Source organism: Hemiscyllium ocellatum, chromosome 30, assembly GCF_020745735.1.
Source record: "Hemiscyllium ocellatum isolate sHemOce1 chromosome 30, sHemOce1.pat.X.cur, whole genome shotgun sequence".
Taxonomy (NCBI): Eukaryota; Metazoa; Chordata; class Chondrichthyes; order Orectolobiformes; family Hemiscylliidae; genus Hemiscyllium; species Hemiscyllium ocellatum.
The window spans coordinates 16,836,069-16,863,992 of NC_083430.1; positions in this window are offsets into that span (position 1 = coordinate 16,836,069).

Here is a 27,924-nt window from a genome sequence, read left to right on the forward strand (position 1 = left end):
ATTGCTATTAATTGCAGAACTTGCAAGTAAGGCTCAACAGTTACATCAGTTGTCTTCAAAATGAAATAGAACATAGTACAGTACAGGTCCTTTAGCCCACAATGTTGTACTGAGGATTTACCTTAATCTAAGATCAACCTAACCAATGCACACCTCAATTTACTGCTGTCCATGTGCTTGTCCAGCAATCACTTAAATGTCCCTAATGTAACAGCCATTTCTGCCCTGAGGAAAAGTCTCTAGCTATCAACTCTAGATAAGCCTCTCATTATCTTGTCAAGTCACCTCTCTTCCTTCTTCATTCCAGTATGAAAAGCCCATCTCACTCAACCTCTCTTAATAAGACAAGCCCTCCAATCCAGGCAAAATCCTGGTAAATCTCCTCTTCACCCTCTCTAAAACATCTACCTGTAATGAGGCGACCAGAACTGAACACAATATTCCAAGTATGGTCTAACGAGGGTTTTATAGAGCTGCAGCAAAATCTCACTGCTCTTAAACTCAATCCCCTATTACTGAAAGCCAAAACACCATATGCCCTCTTAACAATCCTATCAACTTGGGTGACAACTTTGAGGGATGTATGTATATGGACCCCAAGATCCCACTGTTCCTCCACACTGCCAAGAATCTTGTCTCTAACCCTGTATACAGCATTCAAATTTGGCCTTCCAAAATGAATCACATCACATCTATCCAGATTGAACTCCATCTGCCACTTCACAGTCCAGCTCTGCACCCTGTCAATGTCTTGTTGTAGTCTGCAACAGCCCTCAACACTTTCTACAACACCACCGACCTTTGTGCCATCGGCAAACTTACTAACCCACCCTTCCACTTCTTCATCCAAGTCACTTATAAAAACTACAAAGAGCAGAGGCCCAACAACAGATCCCTACAGGACAGCACTGGTCACCGACCTCCAAGCAGAATACTTTCCATCCATTACACTCGCTGTCTTCTTTCAACCAGGTAATTCTGTATCCAGACAGCCAAATTTCCCTGTATCCAAACTTTCAGGAAGGATACACAGCTGATAGGGCAAAGGGATGGGTTAAAGTGTGTCTGTTTCAATGCAAGGAGGGTTGGAATGAGAGTGATGAACTTAGAGCATAGATCAGTACTTGGAACTGTGGCCATAACAGAGACTTGGACTTCACAGGGGCAGAAATGGTTGCTGGATGTTCCAGAGTTTAGATCTTTTAAAACAAACTTTCTTAATGAGCCTACTGCAGGAAATCTGATTAAATGTCTTACTGAAATCCATACACACTACATCCACTGCTCAACCTTTGTCAACTTGTCTCATCACATCCTCAAAGAATTAAGTAAGGCTTGTGAGGCATGATCTGCCTATCACAAAACTGTGCTTAATATCTTTAATCAAACTATGTTTTTCCAAATAGTCATAAATCCTATCTCTCAAAATCCTTTCCAGTACCTTGCTTACCATAGACTTAAGACTGACTGGTCTGTAATTCCCAGGGATTTCACTATTCCCTTTCTTGAACAGAGGGACAACATTCGTTTCCCTTCAACAATTCAGTACGACCTCAGTGGAGAGTGAGGATGCAAAGTCATTGCCATAGGCGCAACAATCTCATTCCTTGCTTCCTGTGGTAACCTTGGATGTACCTGGTCCAGTCCTGGGGACTTATCTATCTTGATGCTTCCCAGAATTTTGAGCACATCTACTTTCTTAATAGCAATCTGTTCAAACCTATTAACCTGCTCCACCTGCTCTCACAATCAACAAGTTCTCTGTCTCTAGTGAATACTGAAGCAAAAAAAAACTCATTTAGGGCCTCCTCCACTTCTTCAGACTCCAGGCACAAGTTCCCTCCACTATCCCTGATTGGCCCTACCCTCTCTCTGATTATTCTCTTATTCCTCACATAAACGTAGAATGTCTTTCGATTTTCCTTAATCCTTTCGTACCCTCTCCTCACTCTCCTCAGTCCATTTTTGAGTTCTTTCTTAGCTACCCTGAAATCCTCTAAAACTGTGCTGGAGCCTTGCATCCTCAACCTTAAGTAAGCTTCCTTCTTCCTCTTGACGAGAAGCTCTTTTTCTCTTGTCATCCAAGGGTCCTTCACCTTACCATTCCTTGCATGTCTCAGTGTTATCCAACACTCACAACAAGTGCTCCTTGAACAGCCTCCACATTTCACTTGTGCATTTCCCATAGAACAATTGTTCCCAATTTATACTCTACAGCTACAGTAGTATAATTTCCACTCCCCAAGTTAAATACCTTCCCATATTGTCTGTTCCTATCTTTCTCCTGGGCAATGATAAAGGTGAGGCAGTTGTGGTCACTGTCACCAAAATGTTGTCCCATCAAGAGATCTGACACCTGGTCTGGATCATTGTCCAGCACCAAATCCAATATGGCCTCCCCCTTATTCAGCCTAACCACATATTGAGTCAGGAATCCTTCCTGGACACACCTGACAAAATCGGCTCCACTGGGACCATCTGCACTAAGGAGGTTCCAATCAATATTAGGGAAGTAGAAGTTACCCATCCCAATAACTCTGTTACATCTGCACCTTTCCAAAATCTGCTATTCGGTCTGTTCTTCCATCTCTCTGCTGCTATTGGGAAGCAGGAGAGGGGGAGGGTGGGGTCTATAGAAAACACCCAATAAGGTGAAAGCTCCTTTCCTGTTACTGACTTCCACCCATACTGACTCAGTAGACAAACCCTCCTCAACAACCTCCTTTTCTGCAGCTGTGATGCACTGTCTAATTAATGATGCTCCGCTCCCTCCTCTTTTACCTCACACCCCTCCCCCCCATTTGTTTTAAAAGATCTAAACTCTGGAACATCCAGCAACCATTTCTGCCCCTGTGAAGTCCAAGTCTCTGTTATGGCCACAGTTCCAAGTACTGATCTATGCTCTAAGTTCATCACTCTCATTCCAACCCTTCTTGCATTGAAACAGACACACTTTAACCCATCCCTTTGCCCTATCAGCTGTGTATCCTTCCTGAAAGACTCTCTGCATTCTATTTCTGCCCATTCAACAACTACCTTCTCTTCTGCTCTGTAACTGTGGTTCCCATCCAGAAATCTCAGAACAAATCCAAGATATTTCTTTGAAGTCAAGTAAAAAATGTATGTGCAACTCTCTATCACCTTCCACAGTCTTAGATCATCCTAAATACCTAGTTACAAGGAAAATTATTTTTTCTTAAGCTGGCCATTGTCGTTATATTGGTTTAATTTTGCCTGGCAAGATTTGGCATACACCAATATCCATCCGCCTTTGGTGGTATTGGTCAGGGATAGATAGTTCCCCTGTTTAAGCAGTTCTATGGGCTTATTTATGTCTATATTCACAGGTTGATAGTTATTTACTTTGAATTCTCATTCAAAAGAGAGTACATCTAAGAATGTAGCACTCACTCAGTATTACACAAAAAAACTATATCATGCTGCACTGGGACAGGAACTCACAAACATTTGATTCAGAGGTAAAGCCATCAATGGTAAACCAAACTGCAGCATGTATGTTCACCGAAGGAGCAAGTTTGAAGGTAGCTTGCAGCTTAACCATGATCAGCTGCCTGATGTTTTTATGTTGGGCTTCATAGAGGAGACATTCAAGAATGAAGGTAGAACCCTAAAGCTGGGAGCCTAGTTACTTCTCAAACACGAGAAACCACCCATCATTAAATGACCACAGTATTCTGAAATAATCCCCAATTATCCAGCGTCAAGGCAACTTTGCTAAATTTAAAGGTAGCAGGAGAGACAAAAACATCATGACTTTGAGTGGAACATGTTTCTAGAATGCTTGTGTAAATCACTGGTAATGTAAAAACGGTCATAGATCTTTAAATCAATGTCTAAAATACATCTTAAATGTGCAACACATAGAACATAGAATATGTTTTTACATAAACTATACAGTTATTATCACTGAATTTGTTTAAAAATGCATTAATAAACCTCCTCAGAGATATTTAAGTATTTAATTGCCATTACTTTTGTGCATCCCAAAAACCCAATAAATTAAATAAATATTTGATAGAGGTTAGTTGGGTACTAACGAGTGAAAGTTATGCTCATAGCAGTAAGTGTTTACATATCAGAGTGATTTAGGTTTTTAAGTGTGTGTAAACATTAGAAGTTTTTTTTATCTCATACACATCTTAAAAATTACAAGAATCCAATGTGAGACAAGTGGCTTTAAATGAAGCATTAAAATTTGAAAATGTTTCAACAAGGCTCTTGTCAGCAGAAACTATGGTGTAAGTTGTTGGCTGTAGATTTGAAAATTCTGAGCATGCATTCAAACCTCACTTCGGGTATTTGCCTTGAAATACCTTTTGATCTCTGCTGTCAGATGTGTACACGTTGAATGATATATGGAAAGGATATCTGCTGCCAACAAAATCTGTCTGCTTTTTATGGGATCAACCTTGACTTCCCATCATCTTTCATCATTCTTCTCCTGAGAAATGCATTCATTTGCCCCTGTTTCCTTCATGTAGCTTGTTATGGATCAGGATGAAAGGAAGGAAGCTGTGGTTCAGTTGGGGGCCCTCCTGTCTCTGAGTCAACAAGATACAGGCTCAAAGTCCCACCCCATGAGATGTAAGCATGTAATTCAGGCTGACACAGCAGGACAGGAGTAAGTGAGCACTGACCTGTTGGGTGCACTGTCTCTTCGATAACCAGCAAACACAGGATCTGACTGTCCTCTCAGAGTAATGGAAAAGACACTACCACACAGTTGCAAAAAAAGAACAGGGGCATCCAGACCTACATTTATCCGTGATTGTGTATCTGAAGCAAATAATCTAGGAATTCTTCATATTGTTATTTATGAAACTTGCTGTATGCCACATGGTTACAAAACGACGTCATTGGCTCTGAAGTACCAATGTGACTAAATGGTGCTATACAAATGCAAATTATTTATTATTACCTTTATGTTTAAAAGCTTCCCCAAGTCCATAATCCCGCAAGATCTTAATACAAATACTGTAAACATCAGTGGCATTGTGGTAATGTCACCGTGTTGGTAATCCAAAGATCCTGAGCTAACGCCCTGGAAACATAGCTTCAAATTCTATCATGACAAAAGGACAAACTTGAATTCAAGTAATTTGAATCACTCAAACAGAGATTTGGCTACCTTGCTGCCAAATATTATTCTGTGAAAAGTAATGTACAAGAGTTGACTTTGAGAATTGTATGAATCATGTTGATGTGAGGAGAGTAATGAATAATTATTTACGAGCTTGTATCTTGAACCCTGTGCACATGATGTACACTTGCTGAAAGAATTTTCATTTCTGCAAGTCTTATTAAAATGGTTCATTGTCTTTACAACTGTTTATCTATGATGAAAATAATTAATTGAGTTGGATGAGCAGAAACAGTTTCAGAGTCACTATTGTGAATAGGAAGTCAATCAAACTAATAAAGACTCCCATTCTTTACCAGCACAAACAACAGGGAATCAAAAAGCAAAAGCATTGAAAAATATATACAGGCTATTGATGTTCCTATAATCTTGATTTAATCATATAATTAAATGGAATTTGACAGCTTGCACTTTGAGGAATAAATGTTGACATCAAGAATGGGGAATCCAATTATTTGAACACACAGCTCTGAATTTTTCAAAAAGGGAAAGCATCCATAAATCAAGTCAAAGAGTCATAGAGATGTACAGCACAGAAACAGACCCTTCAGAAAATCTCGTCCATGTCAACCAGATATTCCAACCCAATCTAGTCCCACCTACTAGCACCCAGTCCATATCCCTCCGAATGCCTCCTATTCATATATCCATCCAGATGCCTCTTAAATGTTGCAATTGTACCAGCCTTCACCACTTCCTCTGGCAGCGCAATCATACATGTATCATGCTCTGTGTGAAAATATTGCCCCTTAGGTCTCTTTTATATCTTTCCCCTCTCACCCTAAACCGATGCCCTCTAGTTCTGGAGTCCCCCACCCCAGGGAAGAGACTTTATCTATTTATCCTATCCAGGCCCCTCATGATTTTATAAACTTCTATAAGGTCACTCCTTAACCTCAGATACTCCAAGGAAAGTAGCCTATTCAGCCTCTCCTTATAGCTCAAATCCTCCAACCCTGGCAACATCCTTGTAAATCTTTTCTGAACACTTTCAAGGTTCAGAAGATCCTTCTGATAGGAAGGAGACCAGAATTGCAAACAATATTTCAACAGTGGCCTAATCAATGTCCCGTACAACCGCAACATGACCTCCCAACTCCTGTATTCAATACTCTGACCAATAAAGGAAAGCATACCAAATGCCTTCTTCACTATCATGTCTACCTGTAACTCCACTTTCAAGGAGCTATGAACCTGCATTCCAAGGTCTCTTTGTTCAGCAATACTCCCTAAGACCTTACCATTAAGTGTTTAAGTCCTGCCAAGATTTGCTTTTCCAAAATGCAGCACCTCACATTTACATAAATTAAACTCTATCTGCCACTTCTCAGCCCATTGGCCCATCTGATCAAGATCCTGTTGTAATCTGAGGTAACCTTCTTCACTGTCCACTACACCTCCAATTTGGTGCCATCTGCAAACTTATTAACTATACCTCTTATTCTCATATCAATTCATTTATATAAATGATGAAAAGTATTGGACCCAGCATTGATCCTTGTGGAACTCCACCGGTCACAGGCCTCCAGTCTGAAAAACAACCTCCCTTTGTCATCTACCTTTGAGCCAGTTCTGTATCCAAATGACTAGTTGTCTTGTATTCCATGAGATCAAACCTTGCGAACCAGCCTCCCATTGGGAATCTTGTCAAGCGCCTTATCGTTCTCCCCTCATCAATCCTCTCTGTTACTTCTTCAAAAGACTCATTCAAATTTGTGAGACATGATTTCCCATGCACAAAGCCATGTTGACTAACCTTAATCAGTCCTTGCCTTCCAAATACATGTACATCCTGTCACTCAGGATTCCCTCCAACAACCTTGTCCACCATCAACATCAGGCTCACTGGTCTATCATTCCCTGGCTTGTCCTTACCACCCTTTTTAAACAGTGGCACCACATTAGACAACTTCCAGTCTTCCAGCACCTCAGTTGTGACTATCGATGATGCAAGTATTTCTGCAAGGGGTCCAGCAATCACATCCCTAGCTTCCCACAGATTTCTAAGGTAAACCTGATCAGGTCCTGGGGATTTATCCACTTTTATGTCTTTCAAGGCATCCAGCACTTCCTCCTTTGTAATATGGACATTTTTCCAGATGTCCCCATCTATTTCCCTACAGTGTATATCTTCCATGTCCTTTTCCACAGTAAACATCGTTTAGTGGCTCTCCCATCTGCTGCATCTCCACACAAAGGCTACCTTGCTGATGTTTGTGGGGCCCTATTCTCTTCCTTGTTACCTTTGTGTCCTTAATGCATTTGTAAAAATCTTTTGGATTCTCCTTAAATCTATTTACCAAAGCTAACTCATGTCCCCTTTTTGCCCTCTTAGTTTCCCTCTTAAGTATACTCCTACTGCCTTTATACTCTTCTAAGAATTCTTTCAATCTATCCTGTCTATAACTAACATATGCTTCCTTCTTCTTCTTCATAAAATCCTCATTTTCTTTGTCATTCAGCATTCCGTACACCTACCAGCCTTCCTTTTCACCGTGACAGGAAAATACTTTCTCTGGACTCTCATTATCTCATTTCTGAAGGCCTCCCATTTTCCAGCCATCCCTTTAGCAGCCAACATCTGTCCCAATCAGCTTTCAAAACTTCTTGCCTAATACCATCAAAATTAGCCTTCCTCCAATTTAGAACTTCAACTTTTACAGCTGGTCTATTCTTTTCCTTCACTATTTTAAAACAAATAGAATTATGGTCACTGGCCCCAAAGCGTTCCCCCACTGACACATCAGTCACCTGCCCTGCCTTATTTCCCAAGAGTAGGCAAAATACAAAAAAAAGGTGAAAAAGTGAAATCTGAATATTCTAATAGCAGATAAAATTTAACAGGGTGGATACAGGCTTTGGTCACAACTCACATGTGCAACTTTAGCAGATGCATCTTCCTATGTAACTCAGCAGAAGTCCCACTTTATGTGACGTTTGAGACCACATGTGCTAAGTATAATAAATGCTGATTTGACCCTGTTGAGCCAGGTTTGAACCTTGCAGAGTACTTTGGAGAGCTGAGGTACACTTTTGGAGAGGTCAGGTACTGTTTCTAATGTCCAGAAACACCTCTGGTGAAATCAGATCATCTTTGGGGAGGTTATGTGCCCTTTTAATACTCTTTGGGATAGCGATTTTTGAGAAGATTTGTAGTTCAGGTTGATGATAAGTATGTAAGTTAGCTCGCTGAGCTGGAAGATTTGTTTTCAGATGTTTTGTCACCATACTTGGTAACATCATCAGTGAGAGTCTCCAGTGATGTGCTGGTGCTATGTCCTGCCTCTCTATTTATAAAGTAGCATCCTTCTTTGTCTGTATGTATAAAATCTAGTAATAGTAGATCATGTCTTTTGGTGGCCAGTTAGTGTTCATGAATCCTGATGGCAAGTTTCCTGCTAATTTATCTGATGTAGTTTTTTTTTACAGTTCTTGCATGGTACCTTGTAAATGACGTTAGATTTGCTAGTTGTATCTAATGGATCCTTTAGGTTCATTAGTCGCTGTTTAAGTGTATTGGTAATTTTGTGGGCTACCATGATGCTAACAAGTCTGAGTAGTCTGGAAGCCATTTCAGATATGTTTTTGATGTAAAGTAATGTGGCTATACTTTTTGGTTGCATTGTGTTTACTTGTTTGGGATTGTTTCTGAGGAATCAGCAGATTGTGTTTATTGGGTACCTGTTTTTCTTTGCATCGATATTTTTCTTCTGCTTTTTGTAGTTCGTTGGTGCTGCAGTGTGATGTAGCTCATTGAAATTAAGTCTTGATGCAGGTCCATTTGTGGATGTTGGGATGATTGCTTCTGAAGTTAAATATTTGGTTTGGGTTTGTTGTTTCTCTGTGGACGCTGGTCTGAAGTTCTCCATTAACTGTACGTTCAACTGTCATGTCTAGGAATGTGAGTCTGTTGTTGTTCTCCTCCTCTTTTGCAAATGTTATGCCTGTCTGGATATTGTTAATGGTGTTGTTTGTTTCCTCTAATTTGATCCATTTTGTGATCACAAAGGTGTCATCCATATAGCAGACCCAAAATTTGGGTTAGATAGATGGAAGGGCAGCTTGTTCAAGTCTCTGCATTACTGCTTCCGCTATGAGACCTGATATTGGTGATCCCATGGGTGTTCCATTGACTTGTTTGTAGGTCCTTTCAAAGAAGGACACTACTTTGACTGGGAGAACACACGCATCCTAGGACAGACGAAACAAAGACATGCACGCGAATTCTTAGTGGCATGGCATTCTAACCAGAACTCCACCAATAAACACATCGATTTAGATTCTGTCTAACTTCCCTTGAAAAAAAGGACTGGAAATGACATCACCTGCCTTAAGAAACCAAGACCTAAAGATAGAGAGGTGGGGCATACTACTAGCGCTTCACCAGAGACTCGTACTGATGATTTTACATAGTATGGTGATGAAACGTCTGAAAACTAACCTTCAAGCTCAGCAGGCTAACCTACATACTCTTTGGGGTTTTCAGTAGACAGTTTAAAAGCATCCACTGATGTACATAAAAGGTGCATAAATGCATTGGTGCTGTCAACAAAACTCTCCAAAGGAATTTTTGAAATAAACTGTCAAAAGAACATATCAAAAAGATCTTTTGAAAGCAGTTGTCAGAATTGTGGAAAACAACTGTCAAGCCAACTGAACATCTGACCTTTGTTTTGAAATAATCTTAAATATGTTTTAAAAATGCCATTGCGTGCTATTTCACTTTGTTGACATAATCTTGACTATTGTCGTTGCTAGATTACTGCTGCTCAAGTGACTTCACAACCATCTACTATCACAGTAGGATACATCACTTTTCATTGTTTGTTTAAAAGCTCAACTGGTTACAAACTTTAGAACTGGGGTGATTAATTGTCATATTTGTTGTTATAAGCAATTATACTCTTGAATTAAATGTTTTCAAAATGATTGTTTAGTTGAGAGTGTAAATGTAGTGAATGGCTTTTAAGAATGACTTTTGCTTTAAATCTGTCTAAATTTAGAATTTTGTTTGATTTCATCTCATTACGGTTGTTGAAATCTACCAATAATACATACTGGATGAGTTAACATGCTGGGTGTGAGGATAAAGGGTTATGGCTGGGGACTGTATTGACAAACGTTGTCACAAACTTGGCTTAATGGCTATAAAAGGGCCATAGGATTGTTTACAAAAGCAAAGATTTGGCATAAAGGATATGAGGGATGGCTGGGGACATGACATGGAATCGGATGGCATGGATAAGGCATAGAGAAAGTGAGACATGGAGGCTGATGATTGGTTTTATGTTGTATTCTAGTTTCAAATCATCAGCACAAACCCAGTCCCCCAAATCAAACCTTCAGTCCAGTGCACTACTGATCCTAGCAGCTTCATCATTTGTTCTTAGAATGTTGATACCAACTCCCAGTGACCCTACTTACCTTGGAACATAAGACCCAACCTCTGGGACACTGTCTGCGGAGTCAGGCTTGTGAAGCCTGGAAATATCCCAACACTGCACTTGAATGCTGGAAGTGAAAATTCAGAAGTGACTACCTAACATCCTTTCATTAATCAAAATCATGTGTCCTCCAAAATTCTAATAATTTAATCAGCACCATTACCAATTAAAAATTAATAATTTATTTATGATTTTCTTTTGTTGCATCTACTCCAAAACATGCACAGATGTCCTTTGCTTTCAAGCCCGATCTAACATACGATGGTTTAGTGATGTTTGATGTATTGATGTTGCTACCTTTTCCAACCAATTATAGATGATATCTACTCATTTTATCTCAAAAGGAAGATGCAAAGAAACATACACCTGATTTTTGAGAAATATTAGTCAAAACAAATTAAGCCCGGGTAAGGGTTTTATGTAATGCACATTTGGTATTGGGTTTCTCTGCTGGAACATAGCAACCCTGAGATCTGATCTGTGACCATTGACTGTCCAGTCCTTTTCACAGCAAACTATTTGATTTCCAAACAGCCTTACAAGATGAGTTTCAGAAGATGCAGACACATGTTGACATCTTTGCATTTTCCTGTTTCCATTAAGCACTTTCAATTATCAGCCAGAAAAATATTGGAAGCAGAAAAGAGAAAGGCGCTATGATTAAACAGACTAACTATCCAATCAATAATGAAGAGCAGAATCTTCTGGGGTCTGAGCAATGTGGGCTATGGTGAGCCTTCTGGCAGAATCAGATGAGAAATCCAGTCAGTTCTATCTCAATGTTGGGAGCCCCTAGATCTAGCCCTATGCAGCCCCCTGAATGAACAATGGATGGACCTCGAAACTGACTTTGAAGAACAGCCGCTCGGCCTGACTGACTAGATCCTAACTGCTGTGTATACAACTTCTTAACTGCTGATAGGTGATACCCCTGAATGCTGGTCCGGTCCTACAGCCTGACTGTTGCCCCCTTCCCAGACTGCAGTCAGACACAGCCCCTGATTATGAGCAGCTCGAGCAGATGAATGACTGTGGTCAAGCCCCTGGACTGGTGTGTGGACTGTTCCCGTGACTGACTGACTGACTGACTGACAGTAACCAGACCCCGTAATCACAGCAATATCGCCATTAAAATAACTGACAGCCAGGTCCCCACCATGTTCCAACATGGCTGCTTATCTGAATAAACATGTCGTGTGTTTTCTGTGCAAATAGCTGGCACATCCTGTAGGTGTAAGATCTTGGAGTCATGTAGAAGTCATTAGGTCTTGGAGTAAGGTAGAAGAATGGGGTACAACCCCAGTCAGATCCCTACTGACAATATGTTTGCCTGTACATAAGAACATCAAAAAACAATATTGATAGCTCTAGGTTCTGGCTGAAATGAATTAACCTGATCCAGTATGACAAGACAAGAGATGGACAGTGTGAGCATGCAGGTCAGCATTGGGTGAGTAAATGCTAAGGTCCAGCCTTGGTCCTTGTCTATGTATCCTTGCAGCAGCCTTTCAGTGTTAGGTGCTGATGTGCCTGTAATGCAAGCTTCCACTTCCTAAGTGGCCTGCAAGGGGAGCTGAGAAGTGTCTCAATGGTCCTGAAGGGTTGGCAAATATTTGATGTCAATGTCCCCAAATAAAGGATCTTTGTATGGCTGGTGCCCATAGATCATCCTCTGAGATGCTGAACATCATGGAGGACAGTTGTAGCTAGTGATGAGCTGACAGTGTCAGGTACATGCTCCTACTGCCTTGTGGAGAATTCTGGATGATTCTCCTTTTGGCATATTTGGTAAGATAAGAAACTGAATAATAATGAGCTGAGTTGTGGTTCAAGGCATTTAACAAGCTCGGACTTCCCCCTTCGATGGCAACCTACCACTGCATAGTGAGAACTTGCCTAATTGCTTGGCAAATGCATAAAATATGGAACAAATTGCTCTCACCATCAAGGTTGCCCTTGCCAGACTTTTCACACAATGCTGCCTCAAACCGTACCATAGCCCACACCATTCAGGTGCCTATAAGATTCCATCCCATGATTTTATGTCCTAGGAAGTTGGCATGCCCATTTTTGGGCATCTCACACATAGAGTCCAACCCATCCTCCAATGTGGTGTCCAACATGCCCTGGATTTGGGCCTTGAATTGATTATTGATACTGTGTTAGCTGCCCACCCCCTAGTGTCAGGCATCAATGTTCAAGGAAGTTATTAGGAATGATCTTCAGAGTGTGGTGGAGGGAGATGGCTGGGCCTTGAAGTACTTCTGGCAAGGATCGTTGAGGGTCAATAAATAATATTATAGTATTTGCACTGTTGATAAGGCATGAGCCAGTGATGGAAAGGTCAGGAGTCTGGGATTGCAACCAAGGAGGAATTTAGGAGTATTCAGATTTTGAGTGAAAGGTTAGAAATCTTGAGAACAAGAGAGGTGAGTCATTAATTTTGTAATTCTGTAATGTTTCATGTTTATTTTCCCAGAGAAGAATAATGCTAGCTTTGGTTACCTCAGGTGCAAGGCTTAAAGACCTTTATCTGTATATCCTAAAGACCTAATATATGGTTTTAATATAGGGAAACAGAACAACCTGGTTTGACCTTTACCAAAGTGGCAGCTGTGTAATTTATCCAGAAAAGTGCAAACACAGCTGAATTTTGAACTAATATCTCGATTCATCTTTTTGGTGATAGAAATATATTTCTGTTTATAGTTGTACTATTGAATGGTTGTCAGCCAATTACTTACTTTTCCTTCGACAACATATAGTTATTGTTACTCCCGATAGACTCTGGACAATTTCTTCAATTATTAAATAACTTTAAATGTGCACTCTTGGTTTCACAAGAGTCAGACTTACAACCTTCTGTATCCGAATGGAATCTGCTGCCAGTTCAATTCCTATTATCCCCAGGAGCAACTCTTTACCTACTTCTATCATCATTATATCTCCCATTACAATGATTTATTGATCTATAAGCTGGAATTCCATTAACTGTATAACACTGGGTGCCACCTCTGTGTTTTCTTTGTTAACCTCTCATCTTCAGCTCAACCATTTTAAAAGATTATCCAATAGCCAGACCACATAAGGTTATCTCAACTCGATCTCTCTTGAAATATCCATTATACACTCTTTATATCTTGAGTTGCAAAATAACCTGAATTCCCTAATCTAGAACAAAGAAAAATACTGCCAGAAAAAAGCCTTTTGGCCCACCATGTTCATGCCAACTATGATGCTATTTTAAACTAATCCCAACTGCTGCACATGATCCACATTGCTCTACTCCTTATCTAAATGCCTTTTAAACATTACTATTGTATCTGATTCCAGCACCTCCCCGGCAGTGCATTCCAGGCACCTACTAATCTCTGCATAAAAACTTGTTTTGCACATCCCCTTTAAACTTTCCACTTTTCACCATAAACCTACAACCCTTAGTATTTGACATTTCTATCCTGGGAAAAATATTCCAGTTATCCAAGCCTCTCATAAATGTATATATTTCTATCACCCCTCCACCTCTGACGGTCTAGTGAAAAACAATCCAAATTTGTCCAACTCTCCTTATAGGTGATACACTCCATTCCAACCAGCATCCTCATTAATACATTACATCCCTCTGCAAAGTCTCCATATCCCAACTGTTGTGTGGTGACCAGAACTGCATTCGATATCCCAAGTGTGGCCTAGTCAAAGCTTTATACAACTTGAAAATGATTTGCCAACTTTTATACACAATGCCCAATCAATGAAGCAAGCATTCCATATGTTTACCAACTCCACTTGGATCCCCTATGATTTAATCTGCTGGAACAGCCTGCCATGAAGGATCTTGTCAAATGTTTGAGTAAAGTGCATGTAAACAATATCCACTGCCTTACCTTCATCGAGCGTCTTCATCACTTCCTCAAAAAACACAATCAAATTTGTCAGGCAAAACCTCCCCTGCATATTATTATCCCTAATAAGTCTATTCTTCTCCAAATGAGAGTAAATCGTCTCCATCAGAATCTTTCCCAACAATTTGCCTACCACTGCTATAAAGCTCACCTGCCTATAATTTCATAGATTATCCTTGTAGTCGTACTAAAGCAAAGGAACAACACTGGCTATTCTCCAGTCTTCTAGATCATTGTCTGTGGCTAAAGAGGATACTAACATCTCTAGCAAGATTCCAGCAATCTCCTCCCTTGTCTACCTGAGTATCCTGGCAGAGATCTCATCAGCTCCTGGGGATTTATGCCTTAATGTTTTTCAAGACACTCAACACCCACTCCTTGTTAATATTGACATGCTCTAGAATAGGAACATACCGCCCCCCCCCCCCCCCAACCAATCTTGCCAATGTGAAGTACTCATTAAGGACCTCATCCATTTCCTCGAGATCCATGTATAAATTCCCTCTTTTGTCCCTGAGTGGAGTTATCCTTTCCTTCGCTATCATCTTCCTCCTCATATACAAATAAAATGCCTTGGAATTCTCCCTAATCCTTCTTGCCAAAGACATGTCATGGCCCCTTTTAGCCATCTTAATTCTAGTTTAAGTTCTTTTCTCTTGTGTTTATCAAGGACCTTGTCTGATTTCAGTTGCCTAAACCTTACTATGCCTCCTTTATTTCTTTTTGACTCAACTTTCAATATCACTTGTCATCGAGGGTTCCTGAACTTTGGAATCCTTATCTTTTATCCTCAAAGGAACATGCTGGTCTTGAAATCTGATCCATTAACCCTTAAAAGATTCCCATAAGTCAGATATGGATTTATCCTCAAATAGCTGCCCACAATTTAAATTACTAATTCCTGCCTCATGCTGTTGTAATTAACCTTCCCACGGTATGCTGACATTCAATGTGTGTAGACTCACCTGTCCTAACCTTGCTGTTCGTTGCATACTAGCCTAGTGGAAGCAGCCTTGATCTGAAAGTTAATGTCATGTGAATAAATGTGCTGCTGGTACGTTGGACTTTGGGAAGGACAGAGCATCACCCAAATGATGATGTTTCTTTAATTCCCTGCCAACCCCCACCATACTATATTAGAAGCAACAGTATCATCAGTCCATTTACATGGCATCAACAGTGACTTGGGATATTCTATTTTGTTCGATTTAAGCTGACTTCACAGAATCTGAGAAATGTTCAGTCTTAAAAGGAGGCCATTTGGCCCATTGTGGCTGCACTGACTTTTTAAGTGAGCACATAGTGCCAATGTCCTGCCTTTTCCCCATACCCAAGCATGTTATTTTTATCCAAGTAATCATCGAATGGTTTTTTGAAATTCAATTGATACTGCCTGACCACACTTTCAGGCACTGCATTGCATGCCCTCACTGCTCATTGAGTGAAAAAGGTTTTTCTCCCTTCACTCTTAGTTCTTTTGCAGATAATCTTAGTTCTTCGCCCTCTTCTTGTTGTTCCTCTTAATGAGCACTTAGCGTGACAATCCCATTGTCTGAGACACTACACAGTCTGGCACTGACTCCGTTTTCCCTATTGAGCTCTACAATCTGTGCAGTCTGTAAATAGGGTGAATTTCTCATTTGGGTGGTCTCCACAACCCCATAATGAGGTTCCAACACATCAAAATGATTCTTTAAACTCCAATCATGTTAGCACTTCCACAGATACATCTGTTTGTTCTGGTGTTGCTAAATTAATCTTACAGGAGAAGGGTAAAGTAAATTCAGTACTTAGGGACCCAGTCCCATCAATTTCGTTGAAGCTAAATTTTGTTTATACAAAAGCCAATAAAATTGTGAATGCTGTAAATCAGAAATTGCTGAAAAAAGCTCCACAGGTCTGGTAGCACCTGTGGAGATACATCAGAATTTCAGGTCAAGTGGCCCTTTCTCAGTTCTGGAATGAAACGTCAACTCTGATTTCTCTCCACAGATACTGCTAGACCTGCTGAGCTTTTCCAGCAATCTCTTTTTGAATTTTATTTATGTTGCATTGGAATTGGTGGCCTTATGGCCAACGTTTCAGAAGTTGGATTCTATGACAGTCTACTTTCTGTGAAATCTGAATTGCAATGACCTTGCTATATTTGCCAAGGTGTTTGCTGTTTCATGTACTCATGTTGAAAACCAATCAGCTGCCCAATTCCTCCAGCACCTGCAATACACACAGCACTGACCCAGTGAAATGAGAACTGAACATGTCAGAAATAATGAGTGGGTCCTTCACCAACTTAAAAGAGAAAGAATAGCTTGAATATTCCAGGGTAAGCCCTTCATCTTTCGAATGAGACATTAAACTGAGGTCCCAGCTATCAGCTCAGCTGGATGTGAAAGATCCCCTAGCTTGATTTCAGAGAGAAGACGAGGGTCTATCCCCAGTGTCCTGACTCAATATCGATCCTTCAGTCAACAAAAACAGATTTCTGGCCATTCTCACATTGGCTGGAATGTTCCCAGCTCCTGAATGATGTGGATGTTAGCAAAAATGTTGGGAAAATCAGGTGGGACGTCCAGCAAAGAACTTCTTGAGAAGAAGTCTCAATTTGCAACCGAGTTCCAAATGGTAAGACAAGATTCTGGCAGGAGCTACAAGGTGCCAAGTTGACTGCTTTACTGGTCATTTTCAGTCTTATTGTTAAATAATCTCGCCCCTGTAAGATGCAATTTCCAATTGTCCCGCTGCTAGATTGACATTTGATGGCAGCAATTCCCGACATGAATATCAGAACAGATACCTAGTAATTCCAGCTCCCCCCGCCAGACCATCAACTTGGAAACATGGCACCAACATCTCAGAATATACTGCACAGGTAGCAGCTACACACAACACCTCGTGTCCACAGAGGTTAGTGTCTGATCTTGTACCCACTGCACCTGCCACTTACAGTATATTTCTGCATTTCAGTGCTGCATCTCTTATTGTAATGCTGTGCCAGGATGCTTTGAGAGTCATCCTATAGGTTGAAACAAGGTATCCCTGAGGGCTGCTTCCTTGTTCTCTCCATGCTCACTCATCTTGAGATTGCTTCGATGCTCACAGCACTCCTGTCTTGCCATGGCTTTTTGTGTTTTGCCACTCAGTCAAATCTTAGATGTTCATAATAACTCTCTCTTGCCTTGTCTTTCAGTACAGACACAAAGCCAGGCAGCTTGTCATGGTCGTCAGGAGTGATTGGTCAAGAGGCTGGACATGTTGCTGTATGGTGCTGTACTATGTCAATCTCACACATGTGCCAGCAGTGTATGAGCCACGTGCTCTCCATGTGCTTGAAGCAAACAGCCATGTCTGAAAGCCCTTAGTCAATTCAAGGGAGAGACCATTCAGGCAGAGATTCTTTGAACCGTCCAATAGCAGATCAGAAGCTTTGGCGTGGCAAGACTCAGGGTAGGCAGCACAGTGGGTCAGTGTTTACCACTACTGCCTCACAGTGCCAGGGATTTGATTCCTGACTTGTGTGACTGTGTGGAGTTTGCATGTTTTCCCCACACCTTGTGCATTTCCATCGGGTGTTCTGGTTTCCTCCCATAATTCAAAGGTTGGGTGGATTGGCCATGCTCAATTGCCCTGTAGTATCCTGGGATGTGCAAGCTGGTGGAAATGCAGGGTTAAGGGGATAGTGCAGGTTGATCTTCAGAGGGTCACTACAGTCTTGCTGGGTGAATGGTCTCTGACTGCACTGCAGAGATTCTACGGTTCAATGTTCCTTTCCTTGTAGGGAGTGAGGAAGTGAAGTTTAGGCACCCCACAATCCATCTTGGTTCTTTCTGCAGTTGTGTGGGCAATTTTCAGCTGGAAGTAGGCAAAAGGAGAAACTAAATGAGGTAAAAGTGGCTGGCACAGTTGTTGGTGCTGATGGAGATGGCAGAAAGCTGGTGAGGAGTGCCAGGTGAGTGAGCAGGCTACAGAGTGGGGATTGAGAGTTCATATTCTGAGGGGATTGGATGGGCAAGGGTGAGTGAGGGAAGCTGTTACATGTAAAATTGGAAGTGTTCGAGACTGAGTCTTGATGGAAAGTGAAATGATTCAGCTCATTGTTGTCCATATTCATCAGCATGCACAAATATGAATGTTAGTCTGTGGTGCCAAGACAACAAACATAGAGGCAAATGATTAGAGTTGGAAAGGGTAAAATAGAAACCTTTTGCATCAGGCTTGGCCAAAACCACAGAGAGAGGAAGAAAAGCAGGGTAAATTTGCTTGTCAAAGCTGTTAAAGTAAAGAAGACTTCTGTACCTTTCCCTGTGTCTTCAAAGTATGCCCTTTAATCTACCTCTCACCAAACTTTTAGTGACTATCATTCACGGTCCCTCCTTTGACTCATTATCAAATTTAGTCAAATTATGCTCCAGTGAAAAACCTTGAGATGTTGTACAGCATTACAGATACTATTTAAATGTCCATTTTTATTATAGTGGTAATCCATGCTATAACCATTGTACTTTAATAGATTGGGTGGATCTCAAGACTGGAAAAAGTGAGGACTGCAGATGCTGGATATCAGAGTGGAAGAATGTTGTGGTGGAAAAGCATAGCTGCTCAGGCAGCATCCGAGGAGCAGAAGAATCGATGTTTCGGGCATAAGCCCTTCAACATCGAGTTGATTTTGGATGCTTGAGATTTGTGGAGAATGTTTGAACTGCACTCATTCAAGTGAGGAGTGAATATTTTCTACTCTTGAACTTAGTTGATGATAGACTCTGGTTGAGAATCACATTGAGAACCAAGCATCTATATTGTTCTTGTAGTCACAGTTGAAAATGTGTTGCTGGTTAAAGCACAGCAGGTCAGAGCCCTTCATCTGGCCCGAAACGTGGAATTTCCTGTTCCTTGGATGCTGCCTGACCTCCTGTGCTTTAACCAGCAACACATTTTCAGCTCTGATCTCCAGCATCTGCAGACCTCACTTTTTACTTGTAGTCACAGTGTCAATATGACTGATCTAGTGAAGTTTCTATTTTTATTATTCATCCTTTAACATTGGGTATTGCTGACTGGTCCAGCATTTATTGTCCATTCCTAGCTGGCCTTACAAATGTGGTAGTGAGCAATTATCTTGAACTCCTGCCATCTGTCTTGTTTAAATATTCATACAGCTATTAAGGAGGCATTTCCAGGATTTTGACCCCATAACACTGAAGGAATGCTGATATATTCCGAAGTCAGGAAGGTGAATGGGCTGCAGGGAAATTTACAGGTGGGAGTGTTGCCATGTATCAGTTGGCCTTTTCCATTTAGGTGATAGTGCGTTTCAAAGGTGCAGTCAAATGAGGTTGACGAATTTCTGCCCACTTGTAACCTTCAAACTGGATATTGCGCAGGTCTTGCTGGATTTGTGCATGAACTGCTTCAGTATCTGAGGAGACATGAACAGCGCTAAACATTGTGCAGCCATTAGCAAATACTCCCATTACTGACCTTGTGATAGAGGGGAGGTTATTGATGAAGCAGTTGAAGATGGTTGGGCTGAGGACAATACCCTGAGGAACTCTTGCAGTGATGTCTTGGAACTGAGGTGACTGACCTCCAATAATCATAAACACCTTACTTTGTGTCAGGTATAACTCCAACCAATTGGACAACCTTCTCTCAATTCCCATTGACTCTAGTCTTCAGAGGCTTCTTGATGCCACACTATTTGACGTCAAGGGCAGTCACTCTCACTTCTCTTCGGCAATTCTGCTCTTTTGTCCATGTTTGAACCGAGGCTATAATGAGGTCAGAAGCTGAATCCAAACTGACCATCAGTGAGCAGGTCACTGATAAACAAGTGCTGCATGATAGCTCTGTTGATGACCTCTTCTATCAATGAAATTCTGGTCAATGATGACCTTTAGAATGAAGGCAGCTAACTTGGTAGTGATGGATTTGCTGAAAGTAAGTGGCTGGTATTTATGTCCTTAACTGATGGAAATGTTCAATGCCTAGAAATTATCTACCATGCACTTTGTCTCCCAATTGTAGGTCTATGCTTGAATATTATCCAAGCCCTGCTGTAGATCTATGAATCTACTGTTTGCGAGTTTTATTTATTATAGTCATTGCCTCAATCGATAGTTGTGGAAAAAGATAACAATGGGAGACTTTTCATGGTCTGTGCTCAGGTACATTACATGGTTTCAGAATGGGAAAAGCAAACAGAATTTTCCAGTTTTCCTTCATGCATGCTCTAACATGTCTGACTTTCTAATACTGGAGTATTTGGCACTGACTATAGGAACATGTTAGAGGAAGCTCCATCTAGAATTTTTTAACAATCCTCTGTGCAAAAACAGAACTAACTTCCTGGTATATTGTTCTTTTGCTCATCCTATTTTTTTTTGCCTTTTTCTGATTTACTAGCTCGCAGGGATAATCCTTCAAAAACATCTCTTGCATTAAAAGCTGCCTGAGATTTAAACCTTTTTGTTCAAAATTATAATCTTTCATTGTTGGTATAATTTTAGAGAGCTTTAGCTGTGCCTTTTCTTTGGCTCAAAGTTCTTTCCTTTCATGGAGAGCATCAATTACTATATATAATGATTCCTTTTTTCATAAGTTCCCTTAATTAGCAGCATTTTTACCTGGAAATGCTTCCTTTGTTATGAAATCCACTGCACGCTGTTTGCTGGAGCCTCTGATCATAACCACCCTGTTAGAACTTTGCCATTTAAAATTCAATATTGCAATTTTCAAAATATCCCTTTGGAGGAAATTTTGAATCGGCCATAATGACATACTCTTGATTGTGCAAGGATGACTGCTCTTTTATTTGGCTGTGGTCTGATAACTCCATTGAATTTAGTGTTGGTAGACCATAAATTAAAGCATGTAGAATAATCTCAATGAAGGATGATGATTTCCAGATTGATTTCTTTCCAAGAAGAGCCCTGGTTATAAATGGATGTAATTGTCACTTAATATTTCCCCTAATTTCTGATAAGCTTTTGAGAAACAAAAGTTCTTTCACATCATCTAACTATTCCTTCATTTGAAGTATAACTGTGGCATCTCTGCTCTCAAAAAGCTTAGCGTCATTAAATGCCACTTATCAGTCCTTCGCCCATTCTACCATTTTATCATGACTTCAATTCACTTAGTTATCAAACATATTCAGTATGTGTCCAGTTCATTTTATCTACCATTAAGAATCACAGAACAATTTTAGCTCATGGGGATGACTTTCACTTCCCTTCACCTGCTGTTAATGAGAAGAGAATGGTCTCAAAATGGGTGAATAGTTGCATTACTTCATTGACACTGGCAATGAGGATGGCTCCATTGTCTGCCATTGGGTGTCCAGGTACTTGCCTATTCTGGGCAATAATCCCTTTTAATGCAGGTATCAGGGCCTAAATAGAATCCTATTTAATAGTTGAGGTGGCAACCGGCCAATTTATGCACTCAGGTTATTTTTAAAAGCATTGGAAAAGAAGATGTTCAACAAATGTAACTTTGCTTCTTTTTGTAAATCTCGAAGAAGCAGATAATCATTGGGGTCTACAAAGTAACTTCTGTCACAATTGCAGGGACTGTACTGTCCATGATTATGACCTTCCTCCCCACCCTCTCCAATACATACTGCGGTGGCAGATTCGGACTCTTGTGCTGAATCTGGCAGGCTGCTTTGCATCAGTGGAAAATGCCCTGCAGCTCACCTAATGAATGGAAGAATGGTCAGGACCTCAAAATGGTGAGGTGGTCTCTAGGCTGATGAAATAGGCAGCTAACTAAAGGTCAAAGTTGCAAAGATCTCCTGTTGAGTTTGATTTGTAGCGTGCAGGACTCCTTTGTGAATTTTTGATTGATCCATAAAAGAGCATGCAATCCAATCCTGTTCCCTTCCTGCATTTATACTACAATTGGCTAAGATCCAAAGAGTAACTTCACTTTGCTTCAGGAAGGAAAGGTCTCAGGGAACCATTCTGACATGTGGGAGGCTTGCCACCATCTTCTCAAGGGTCATCAATGCTGGCCTAACTGGCAACACATATTTCCCAAGAAAGAATTAAATAAGAGGACATTTAGCTGCACATATTAAAGAAGTACAGAGATGAATGGGCACAGATAAAAGATTGTCCACATTGTACGGTCACACACAATCACGGAAGTCTGCATTAGTTAATGATAGTAGATACTAGTCCTTTCATCCTAGGGATTTGGGCTCACGAGATGAAAGCCTCTACAGTACCAACTTTAAGTATAGATTCAAATAAGTTCTTAGTGGGGATAGGTTATTGCAAACAAAAAGAGCTTCCATTCCATTGACACCAAAGGCAAAAATGAGGTTAGAGATGGGTGGTTCAGTGGGAGTTGAGGCACAAACTTGAAGCAAAATAGATTGAACCACACTTCGCACTTAAGTACTATTCATGAGAACAACCCTGTCAGTTTGATAATGACATGGGCTAACTGAAATGGAATTCAATCTATTCCCTCATTCTTTGCTTCACCTGGCACTAGACAGAAAGTCAAGGTTCCCTCGATCTGCAAAAAAAATTATGGTAAAACTGAAGAAAAATTCTTAATATTATATTACAGAAACTCAATTAAAAAAAAACATAAATGAATGAGGAAAGAATTGAATAGAAATAGGAAACAATGAAAATTATATTTGACGATATGACCAGATTAAATGAGCCATGAAAATAAGTATAAGAGAAAAATATCAAGTACCATTAACAAACTGAATAAAAGTGATGACACCTTAATATATTATAAGGTGAAACAGAATAACAGGAGCAGAGATAATATGGAAAAGAGAAAAAGGTACAATTAAATAGAGAATAAAAATTAATTAAGTGAAGACAGCGATGCATTGACAAGGGGTGTAATTGAAGTTTACCAAGTGGAGGCTATTTCATTAAAGAGAACATTTATGACTTTTGAGTAATTCTATCAATGTTAGCAATAAACTGGCTGCTTTGTTTCTCTCAGCACAATACATTTGCAGAAATTTAAAGAGCTCTGCCACCCCACTGTCAGTGACACAATTCTGAATTTGGTGAGAGTGTAAAATGAATAATAATTTTATGAGAACTCTTATTTATTTGGCATCTTTAAAGTAATGAAGTGTTCCAAAGTACTTCACAGGAGCATGATACAACAAAAAAATTGGATACTGAACTACATATGGAGGTATGAGAGTAGATGTTAAAAAACTTATTCTGTCATGTTGCGTCTCATAGTCAATAGGTCAGTGTACTAATAAGACACATGTTCTGACATCATATCAAAAGATCTAAGGGTATAAAGGTCTCAGACTCCATCTTACCTGGGATCACTTGAAGCTTGACATGCATGAACAAGCATAGAAAAATAGTCAAAAAGTTAATAGAATGGTGACCTTTATATCTAGAGGAATATAAGGACACACAAGATATGGTGCAGTTGTACAAAACCTGAGTTAGTCCCCACTTGGAAAGATGTGGGCACCACACCCTAGGAAGGATATACTGGCCTTGGAAGGAGTGCAACATGGGTTTATAAGAATGATATCTGGACTTCAGAGATTAAGTTATGAGGAGCGATTATATGCAAATTAAATCTCTTAAATTTAGAAGGTTAAGGGATGATCTAGATGAAGTCTTCGACATAGTAGCAGGAAAGGACAGGACAGATGAAGATAAATTGTTTCCACCTCTTGTTGATTCTATAATAAGGAGCATAGTCTGAGAATTAAGGCTATTCTGTTCAGGAGAGATATTAAGAAGCACATTTAAACAAAAATGTGGTAGATGTCTAGAACTCTTTTCCACAAGCAAGAGTTGATAATAGATCAGTTGCTAGTTTTAAATATAAGATAGAATTTTTTGTTCAGCAACAGTATTAAGGGATGTAGGCCAAAGGTTAGTATAGAAAAGATCATGATCTCATTGAATTGTGGAACAGGCTCAAAGGGGCTGAATAGACTACTCCTGTTTATAGGTCCCAATGTACTGAATGCGAACTGGTCAATTATAATCTGATGTTGTATATGATAGTAAGCTGGAATAAACAACTGTTACATTCTTCAAAACCATGATATCCACACTTAAATCCTTCTATCTAGGAGATAATATAAGCATTGCTCTCTCAGGTGAAACATTCTGTTGGAAGCAAAATCATGATCAAAGACAGATTTGAAGGAGAATGGTGAGGTGGAGAGGCAGAGTGATATAGGGAGGCTATGTCAAGCCTAGGCCCAAGGTATCTAAAAACATGGCCCCTAATGATCAGAATTGGGAATGTTCAAAAGCCCAGAATTAGAGTATAGAGATTGCAGAGGATTTTGAAAGTGGAGAACATCACAGAAATAGGAAGGGTGAGTTCATGAATAGATTTGAAAACAAGCAAAGGAATTTTAAATGTTTTAATTTTCTTTTAAATTGAGGTACTGTTTAACCAGGATCCAGCAAAGTGCAGTGACTGCAGGACTGAAAGCTGAATGGGATTTGGTGCAAGTCAAACCTGGTCAGCCTTAAAGTTTGGAGCATGTAATTGCATTGATGCCACTTATCTTAGACAATAAACCAAGGCCATAAAGCAGCCTCATTGTGTGTGATGTATACATAGCGGAAGAATAACTGCCTGATTCTTATTTGCCCATCATTTATTGGCAAATGCATTTTATAGTTGGATACTCCAGCGGGTGTGTCACAAAAATACGAGATTCTTTATTCTAGATCAGCTAAACAATGATTAATACAAAAATTGTCCATAGTGTGGAGAAGAAAAAAACAAAAGCAAGCTTCTAATTCCTGTTCACTGTCCAGTGACCCTTGTTAACTGCTGTGTGGATATCAGTCAAAGATAGATCAGGCTATGGTAAACACCTGTGAACTTATTGTACAGTCTCACCCATGAGAACTACTCCCATTGGTGTTAAACGTTTTGCTTTCGACTTAGGACATGTAAATCCTTAAGTTGTAAACTAGGGGGATCCAGGCGATCGGCAAAGGGCCATCATTTCTATCCAGAGCACCAACCAAGGAGGTTTAGGGCTCACTCAAGCAATTTATACGGGATCACCTCCAATACTGGACATTTAGGAATGAGGAGAAGCAGTCAAAAACTGTGGTGCTAGAAAAGCACAGCAGGTCAGTCAGCATCCAAGGTGCGGCAGAATCGATATTTTGGGCATAAGCCCTTCATCAGGAATGTGGAATTAGGAGTTAGGACAAGCATGGACCAATGGGGCCTAGCCTCAAATTTAAGAGGAAAGTAGGCCCAAAGCTGCCTAATGAGAAGAATATAATCTGGGAAAAGCTGTGCTGGATGTGAAATAGAGCCTTTATAGGTAATAGGCAATTTTTGACACCAATTACGCACAATGAGGGAAATAGAGATGATTTGACATAAGGAAATTCATAGTTAAACTGTGAAGAAACACAATAGAAGAATTGAGAGCTAATAGGGGCCCACAGACTTACTAGCTTGTTATTTGGCTAAGATTGGATCAGAAACACTCTTTGATTTCTGTGGCATTCCTTGCTGTGTTTCCTAATTTTCCACGCCGTTGTCTTTTTCTGCTTGTTATGCACAATGTTGTTATGCACAATGGGATTACTTTGGGTAGCTAACACAGCAAGTACACATGCTGTCTTATGCCCTGGCAGGTTTTCCCAGGGGTACGGCAATGTGTACAGAGCTCTTTATGAATGTGACAATTTTATTTAAAGTGTTCGTGGATCCATATTAATATTAAACAGGGATTCAGTAAGTCAGTGAATGCTTACAAGGTAGTTAGCTATTGTTCCATGTACAGTTCTGATCAACATATTGGACAAATTGCTCTTGAGAGAGTTTACAGGAGATTTACAAGAATGCTGTTAAGGCTTGAAAATTGGAGGTATGATGAAAGATTGGTTGATTTCCCTTAGAACAGAGGAGGCTGGTGATAAGTTAATTGACGTGTACAAAATAGTGATGTGGCTTCAGTTAGAGTAGACAGGAATGACTTGTTTCCCTGAATGGAGAAGTTAATTACCAGGAAGCACAGATTTAAGGTGACTGACAGAATGATGGATAGAGAGTATGAGGAAAAGGGTTTCCATCCAAAGGGTGGTGGGTTTCTGGAATTCTGGAATTTTCCAGATTGGTTGGTGGCTGGGGAAGACTTCCACAGCTCATTTCACACCTGCAGCTGGAGCACTGTAATTTGTCCAACAAATTTATTTGAACTCACAAGCTTTCAAAGTATTGTTCCTTTGTCAGTTGAAATCTGACTTCAACTGATGAAAGAACAACTCTCCAAAAACTTGTGATTTATAACCTGGGGTCATGTGACTTCTGACTTTGTCCACAGCAGTCCAACACTGGCACCTCCATCTCTGGTCAGGCTGTAGTCCAGGTATTAAGTTAAAAATCACACAACACCAGGTTATAGTCCAACAGGTTTAATTGAAAGCACACTAGCTTTCGGAGCGACATTCCTTCATTAGGTGTTAGTGGAGGGCTCAATCCTAACATTGAGCCCTCCACTACCACATGATGAAAGAGCAACACTCTGAAAGCTAGTGTGCTTCCAATTAAACCTGTTGGACTATAACCTGGTGTTGTGTGATTTTTAACTTTGTACACCCCAGTCCAATACCGGTATCTCCAAATCCAGGTATTAAGGTTGAGATTAGAATGGGTAGCTAGTCGATTCAGTTGCTAAATACAAATGGCATTTCTGTTTGCTGTGAATTTCTCTTTAGTCTCAAAACATCAATATTTATGGAAGTTCCACACACAGAAAAATCTTATTTTTAATGTTGACATAACAATCATTATTTGCTTGCAATGTGGTGTTACCAATGTCATAATCCAATTTGGATGTTAAAAAACAGTATGTTGCAAATAGCTGTCTACAAACCCACCAACATTCATGAACCTTCTCTATTTTTGGTTTCATAAATTAGAAAGCTAGGATGAGATTTGTATTCATGTTTTTCTACAGCTGTGTAAAAGGTGTTGAATCCTAGAATTACACAACAGTGAAGGATTCCACCATGCCTCTGTCAATTCTTCAAAAGAGGAATCCAAATAATCCCACTCCTCTTCCTTTTAAAATAGCTTGACAAAATGTTCTTCCACTATTTTTCAAATAATAAAGGATTGAACCTGACATTTTCTTTTTTCTACATCTGAGCTGCAACAAATGATTTGGCAGGTTTCTCCCATAAGCATGATGCAGTTTCCTGCTGTATCATATAAAACTCAACACGTTAACTATCCACCTTATTTCTTGGCATCCCTCACATTTGATTCCAACCCAATTTTCCCTTATATCCTTCCCAGAGCAATTCACTGTTCAACAGATGTCCTGGAATTCACTGCCAGCACTTGTACCTATGCCAGCTTTTCAAAGTCCTGTTGTACATCCAGGTAAGTGCTGTCAATCCGGAGCTGCCCATTA